Source organism: Eublepharis macularius, chromosome 4 (assembly GCF_028583425.1).
Source record: "Eublepharis macularius isolate TG4126 chromosome 4, MPM_Emac_v1.0, whole genome shotgun sequence".
Classification (NCBI taxonomy): Eukaryota; Metazoa; Chordata; class Lepidosauria; order Squamata; family Eublepharidae; genus Eublepharis; species Eublepharis macularius.
In genome coordinates, this window is record NC_072793.1 from 93,684,452 (window position 1) to 93,692,887 (window position 8,436).

Genomic DNA, 8,436 nt, shown 5'->3' on the forward strand with positions numbered 1-8,436 from the left:
CTAGGCTAACTTTGTTATAGCAAGCCTTTCCACATCAGGAAAGGAAAGGGGTTCAGTCTCCTAAAGAGTGTTGCTAACAGTGCAAAACAACAAACTCCGATTCAAGTCAATTTATATCATCACACAAAAAAGATCGATTTCTATCATTGATTTACATCCAGTTTCCAGCTCGGAAATTCATATGCTTAACAAGCTGGTTCCTATTATAATAAAAATATGTTGGCTTGCTTTGCAACTGAACAGCATTTATGCAGCCTAGGCACATAAAAAAAGCAGGTGAAGCATCTTCACATAAGCCTTTTGCACTGCAAAATTATGGCCGCTAAGAGAGGGGAGCAGGTTTCTGTTTACCTTTCTTTCTGTACATGCAAGGATGATAAGCAAGGCCACTTACCTGAAGACTCAATATGAGTAGCTGTGTTAGTCTGTCGTAGCAAAATAAAACAGAAGCCCAGTAACGCCGTCGGCACATCTGAAGTGAGGTCTGACTCATAAAAACTTATGATGGAATACATTTTTGTAAGTCTTTAAGGTGCTACTGGGTTTTTGCTTATTTTACTGGAAAAATACAGCTGTAGCTCCACGCATGCTTATTTGGAATTTGTTCAGAGCAAGCCTGCTTCCCAAGTAAGCATGCAGGATTGGGCTGTAAGTATTCAAAACTGTTCAGAAGCACAGTTGTAGTTACTGGGTAAAATAGTATTTCTCATTGAGATATCCAAGCTGTTTAACAAGTAGAGGCATACAGTCACATAATTTAATAAGTGAATACATTGCAGAGCTCAAATAAACACAAAAGAAAAATCAACATATGGGGCAAATGATCATTGTCAGTGTATGGCATAAGGGCCCAAGGCATGGCTTATAGGGGGTATGTTGGAACAGCCTCAGTGATGCTGAGCAGTTCTCTAGTCAATGCTTGCTCAGGAGACCTGGGAACCCTATAGGAGCTACCTTGATAGACATGCAAGCTGCATGCATGGAAGACAAAGAACAAAGCAAACATATATACTGCAAATAGGATTGCTCGAGTAGTGAGCATCAGCCAGTGTTGTTTAAGGCCTTTCTCCATAGCAATGGCCATGTTCTTTGTCCTTCATATCATTGCCCCAAACCTACAACTGTCAAGGTGGATGAAGAGGCAGGGAGCAGAGTTTTCTTTCCTAGTGAAGCTTGACAGCTGCCACCCTCTCTCCAAAATGGGTTATGTGTTGTTGAGAGCAAAGTGAAAAGAAATTAACAGGAGATGATTGGGTTATGCTCTTCTTGGGGATGTTCTGTTCATCCATACAACATATCAAGGGGGTGATCTGATGGACATTTTTATACTTGGACTCTTGATAGTCTTGATAGTCTTTAACCAGAAAATTTCTACAGAAACATTGGTTGATGGTAGGAAGGTAGAGTTGTAGGGGCGGGGAGTGAATGAAAAAAAATCACTATGAGTCCAGTCAACATAAGTATATAAAGAAAAAGTTAGATATTGAGGGCTTATACATAATTTAATATCTAAATTTTAATTCTTTAACATTGGAAGTAGCATTGGAAGTAATATTAGAGATAAATCAACAGTAATTTCAGTTGTTTTCAATAGGAAACAAATTTCTGGTTGTAACTCTTCCCAATTTACGTATTTATTTAGAAAATTTATACCCTGCCTTTATACCTAGCAGTGTAAAGCTGGTGGGTTAAAAAAGATACATAAAAATAAAACATAACACATTTTTTTTAAACGAAACTAAACTGTTACGACCCCTTCTTTCTCTTGGGTAGATTTTGCCTTCAATCTTTCCCTTACACCCTCTGGGTAGATTGCTGCCACCAGGAATATTATATTCCAAGATATTTTATTTAAATTTTCCTTTTAGTAATGTGCCCAAGTGTCAGGCTCTTTCATGGTTCCATGTGGCCCTGAGGATAGGAATGGGATATAGGAATGACAGATACTCCGGGATATAACAAAAACAAAGTATACCTTTATTTTTTAAAGTAGCGTATCGATTTCATGTTATTTCTAAAACTTGATGGTTTCAAAGAGTGGTTCTCAGTTCTTAAAGTTACTTTCTTAAACCCAGTCACACAGATCTTTTCTAAGGCTTCACACACAGTTTGCCTGTTTTTCCCTGACTAAATGTCCTTTCACAAACATACTCAGTTCAGGTTTCCACATAGGTTATATTGCTCTCAGAAACACTTAAACATGCTCAGGCTGCACACAGCTTGTCTCTCTTTCCCTGATTCAATATTTTCCTCAGAACTGCTTAAAATTACTCAGGCAGCACACAGCTTGCCTGCTTTCTCCTGACTCAGTATTTTTCACAGAAATGTTTAAAACTGCTCAGGCAACACACAGCTGGCCTCTCTTTCCCCAACTGAAAATTCTTTCACAAACATGCTCAGTTCAGGTTTCCATACAGGTTATATTTCTCTCAGAAATACTTAAACATGCTCAGGCATCACACAGCTGGCTTCTCTTCTCCTGACTGAATGTTCTTCCTTCACTCTCAAACGGCATTCTCTCTGCCCACATTCTCAGTCATCAACCAATCATATCACTCACTCATCCCTCTCTTTCACCCCACTCTTCACCTTTATCACACCAAGCATGTAAAGACACATGCACCCATTTACTTAAAATCATTACAGAAACAAAAACATTCATTCATACAATTAAAACCAAGTTAAAATATATATACAATACAATAAAACATGCATACATAAAAGCAATAATTAAATACAGAGCAATAAGGAGGGATCACTGAGGGAATGCCAAATTAAACAAAAAAGTCATCAACCACTGGCAGAAGACAGCAACAGGAAGGAGCAGGTGAGTCTCTTGGGAGAGTTCCAGAATGTTGGTGCCACAGTCACAGTGTATTATCTCATCTGTAGGGGGAGTATTACTTTTAAAATACATGGGGGAAAGTCTATGTCAAAACAGTGCTCTAACCACTAAACAGGGCTGTATTGAAATAGCTGTTCCCTCTCACCATCTCTCTCTCTCAAGCTAACAGCCTTCTGACTGAAGATAAAGGGGTTTTTTTTCTGGGTGTCAAGTGAAAACCTTGTGCCCTAGCCCATAATCACTCAACGTTGTCTTTTAAGACTTTTAGTTAAAATCAGTCTAATCATTCTTAAAATTATCCAGTATGCAAGAACCACAGATACAAAATTCTTTCCCTACATTAAAGAGAAACTGATAAGCATACATGTCATCATCCCTTATCCTATTTTAAATCCAGAAGATAAAATACTATTTTTAAGAATCTCACCCAAGTGCTTTCTGAAAGATTCGATAGTCTTATGCAACCGAAGTCTGAGAGATTCAGAGGTGCTGTGAGCGTGACCTTCTAACATAGGCTCAACTTCATGAAACCCACATGACCATACCCAAACCTTGTAATTTGTCACTTCTAATTGTAAGAAATGAGCACTTCTCATCTCAGAAGAAATTTGCTATCAGAATATACATATCAAAACTGTATACTTTTAGATCAACTTGTTCAGAGATTTTTCTGGCCATCCATACAACATATTCAAAGTTATCTTTTTCGAGGATGGAACAGCAAGAACATTCTTGAGCAAACAGAACTTGTACATATTTTGCAATTTGGAATCTAAAGCAAATTTTCATGTGTGCTTTTTGTTCAACTAATTACTTTAACAGACAGGGGGCTGTGATACCATAACTGAGAAGACCCATTCACAGGTTGCCACTCACTCAGCCTGTAGCAGTCAGATAGGTTCATAAGGGAGTAGGCAGTTCTCTGGGTATGCTGGTTCCAGCTCATATAGGATTTTAAAGGTCAACACCAGGACCTTGAATTGTGCCCAGAAAAAGATTGGGAGATAGTGTATATGGGCTACGACTGGAGTGATATGTTCACTACAATTCACTCCAGTCATGTGGCCACAGCATTCTGTACCAATTGAAGTTTCCAAACATTTTTCAAGGGCACCCCACACAGAGTGCAATGCAGTAATCTAATCTAGATGTATCTGGCCAGATCTTCTCTGCCTAGGAAATACTGCAGCTGGCTACCCAACTGCAGCTGATAAAATGCATTCCAGGCCACAACTGCTACCTGCTTATCCAGCAGTACGCCTGGGTCCAAGAGCATACCCAAACTACAGAACTGTTCCTTCAAAGGGAGTGTAACCCCATCCAGAATGGGTGACAGCTTGAGTCTCAGATAAGATTTTCCACTCACCAATAACATTTCTGTCTTGTTGGTGTTAAGCTTCAGTTGATTAGCCCACATCCACTCCAACTGCCTCCAAGCACCAGTTCAAGATTTCTACAACCTCCTTGGGATCAGCCAGAAACTGATAGAGCTGACTCTCACCTGCATATTGGAGACAACCAAGCCCAAATCTCTGGATGACCTCACCCAGTGGTTTCATGTAAATGTTGAAAAGCACAGGGGACAAGATGGAATCTTGTGGGACCCCAAAGGCCAAGAGGTTGAGCAGCAGTCCTGCAGCACCACCTTCTGAAACTTCGGAAAGACATTTTTAGGAACTGTATTCTTCACCCAAGGGATATTCCTTCTCAAATATTAGACAAAGTAGGTAGTGTGCTATAGGCAATTAACAATCATACTTACAAGGCAGGTAGGTGAGAAGGAGCAATGAGTGATGCAAAAATCTTGCCACAAGTTCCCCTTAGTGTGACCTTTTAACCCAATCAACCACACAAGGGCAGAGATCAAGGACATTTCAGCTTTATTCTAATAGAATAGAAGGTCAGAGGCAGTAGCCTGCAAAAGCTCTGAACCTGCCTGGGTGCAGGTTGTCACATCTTTTATACAATCAAGTAAACAATTCTTTGGAAAAGTCAATAATGCTAGGAAAAGTGGAAGGCAGCAGGAAAAGAGGAAGACCTAAAATGAGATGGCTTGACTCAATAAAAGAAACCATGTCCTCCAGTTTGCAGGATTTTGCAGGACGTTTTGGAGGTCTTTCATTCATAGGGTTGCCATAGGTCAGAGATGACTTGACGGCACATAACACACACATACAAACAATTATTTCTGTGTATGTCTATTAAGCACTTATACAATGGAATCTTCTACTAATTAATTCTAAGGCTCTTTGTGTATGCTCTAAGCAAGCGGTTAGACTGGTTGGAAACCAGACAGTTCTGCTTTTGCGGTGGGCACTTGTGGTGAGCTAAGTTCTAAGAATAATTCTGACTTTCTTGTTAACCTCTGCAGATATCCTAAGGCTATCAGACTTTCTAGCTTTGTCAGGACCGGATCTAGGGTTGCCAGCACCCAGGGCAACCCAAGTCTGGCCTCACGTGCGCACACAGAGCGCGCTCTCTCCTGGTGCTGCGTAATGATGTCACTTTCGTGACATCATCATGCACTGTGGAGCGCGCCGCCCCGCGCGGCAAGCTGGCTGCCCCGGCGCACTGTGGCTACTGAGTAAACCTTGTAGAGTCCCTCCGGTTTACTCAGTAGTCATTGGTTTCTGTCACTACCGGAGGAGCCCTCTTTTCTTTCCGGCGCACTGTGGAGCTGGCAGCGGCAGCGCAGGTGGCTGGGAGGCCGCCTGTGCTATTCGCCTGCCCTGCTGAGGGGGCGGCCAGGTTGCCGCAGGCTCCCTGTCCTGTGGGGCAGGTTAACACCGTGGGTGGCCTCCCAGCCACCCGTGCTACTGCCACCAGCTCTGCGGTGCACCGGGGCAGCCAGCTTACCACGCGGGTGGCACAGTGATGGGGCAGCAGGCTTGTCGTGTGCCCCCTGCTCTTCTGGCAGGCGAATGATGCGGGCAGGCTCCCACTGCCCTCTGCTCAGCTGCCCGCATGCTCCCGGGGGCTGGCAGCTGCACCCGGCACCCCCTCTTTGATGGTGCTGGGGGCAGACTACCCCCCCGTCAATCGGGCCCTGAGCTTTGTCAGGAATCCCAAGAATACCCAAACTTGCTTGCCTTGTCAGAAATCAAGAATATATCAGACATTTGCTATGTTAGAAAAAAACGGGATTTTCTAACCTTTAGAAGAGCTTAGTTTGCAAAATGCAGCTTGAATACTTTTTGCAGGTTACATGATTAGAACAAATTACATGATTAAAACAATGTATTATAGAAACCCTTAGGTCTTTCTGATTTTTCTACCATGAGCTTTTCCCTCCTTTCCTGGGAGCCACCAGTGATGGGTCAGGGGAATTTGCATTAAGGAGATTTACAACGGAAAACAAAATTCTGTTCTGTACTTATGACAAGCAATTCCAGTCACCCATCCTTCACCACCATGTATAACCCAGGCAGAAAAAAGCACACATTCAATGGCAAATTGTATGAAACAGGCCTTGCACATCCGTATTCACTCTCTTGAATTAACCTTTTGCAAGGACTGACCTTATGATGGCAGGCCTTCCTGTAAACAAAACTTATCAATACTAAGATGGCCCTAGCCATATTCTTCTCCCTAGAATGTTTACATTCAACATCATGGTTAAACAATGGCAATGAGACCTTTACAAACCAATCATTTAGTATGTGCAAATTCTCTTTACTGGACATAGTAGCAGGCGATAAGCTTAGCTTGAAATACCCAGAAGCAGTCTGCCTCACTAAATTGTGCTGGCTGAAATAAAAATCTCTGATTAAAAACAGGGCCTCATATAGCTAGAAGTCTGATGGACAGTCACAACAAAAGGAAACCATAAAAAAAATCTAATCAGGCTTCAGTCTGTATTAAGTGTCAGCTGCTGTGAGAAAGAATGACCATTGCTGCTCCATGAGTGAATATTATCAACAAGCTATAACTCTGGTCAAATCCACACTTACCAGCATAGCGCTAAACAGTCGGAATGATAGCGTCTTCCTGGCGCTTTTTCTGACATCATCGTGCCATGAGAGCGGCATCATGGCGCGATGACATCTTAAAATGCGCCAGGAAGACGCTATCATTCCGACTGTTTAGCGCTATGCTGGTAAGTGTGAATTCAGCCTCTGCGTCCTCAGGGTGCATTGCATGGTGATTTTGACTTTAGGTGTTAAAAAACTTTATGAATCTTCCTCAAAAGCTGTCTCATCACTCTACACTTGAATTTGGTTATTTAGGGTAAACTGAAACATAGTTTGGCTTTATCAATTTCCATAAAGCCTGAGACCCTGCAGTTCATTTACTAAGCAGCTGTTCTTTCTAAAGCGAGGAGTGATTCCTGATAAAGAAAACCAATCTGAAATTATACAAAGGACCAGGGAAGAGAAAGATCATGTTACACAAACAAGAGCCTTTGACAACACCAATCATATATGCAGTATCTACCGTTTGAAACCATGTGTACTCATGGAAGGTTGCAGGCAGGTGGTCAGGTAGCATAGGAGATAGCTTCTTGACTGAAGAAACTTAAGTTTGCCAAAAAAAGGGCATTCAGAGAATCTCCTCATGCCCCAAAGCAAATGTGGCAAAGAGGGTGATGCATGTGTACTTAAAACATGGGGGTCTCCGGAAGCTGAGACCAGCTGGCATTTGGCATGTAGGGAGAAGGAAATGTGCCAACTCTGCCAGCTCAGAAGCTTCCTTTCAGCCAGCACATGGAGACATAAGACCCACCCTTCCTGACAGTTCTGAATGCCTCTCATGTGAATTGTGTCTTCACCTCACCCCCTACATCTCTTTCTTAATTAAAAAAAATAGAATAATGTAAGAACAGAGAATTTAACTTTCATCTCTGGTTGTTATACTGTGCATCTTTTCTCCCCAACATACCATTAACCATGTCATGTTCTAATCAAAGTGATAGAATTATGTCAACAAAAGAATTTGTTATGATGAAAGACATGAAACACAATCCAATCTGTAACAAGAAGGCTGTGCAGTGGAAAAGAGTGTGCTTCCTTTAGTAGAGGGATTAAACATCTTCCATACAATCACTTGATCAAGTGGAGAGCAAGTGAATGGCAAGTGAACAGGGAGGAATACACGCAAGTCTGTTCACTTGCCAGGCAAGTGTAATTCGTCACTTGTAGCTTGGTTCTGAGCCATATTTACCCCTGTATTCTGGGTTATTCCAAGAATTTGCTTGTCACTGTAAAGATCCATTACTACATTTAGATGGACGCAACAGCTGTATGAACAGAAGACCCTACTGTTGATGGATCTTTCCCCACTTTTCCCTTTTCCTTCCCACAGGAGCTCACCCTGTCTTCATGAACAAAAGATACTTGGCATGAATGGAGGGCTGCAGCAAGGGGAGAGAAAGCAGTATGTTTTGTACCTTCCATTTTACAACAAAAAGCTCACTCTGAATTCTGTCTTTGTCCTCAATTAAACACAAGCAGAGTTCTATGCTGGCATGTTTTCTTAAGGACGACTATCAACAGAGAAACTTTAGCAGGAAGTTACAGTGGGGAGGACTGTATGGTTGCACAAACAGAAGGGCACACAAGATGGCAGATCTCCCTTACCCTTCCTCAACCTAT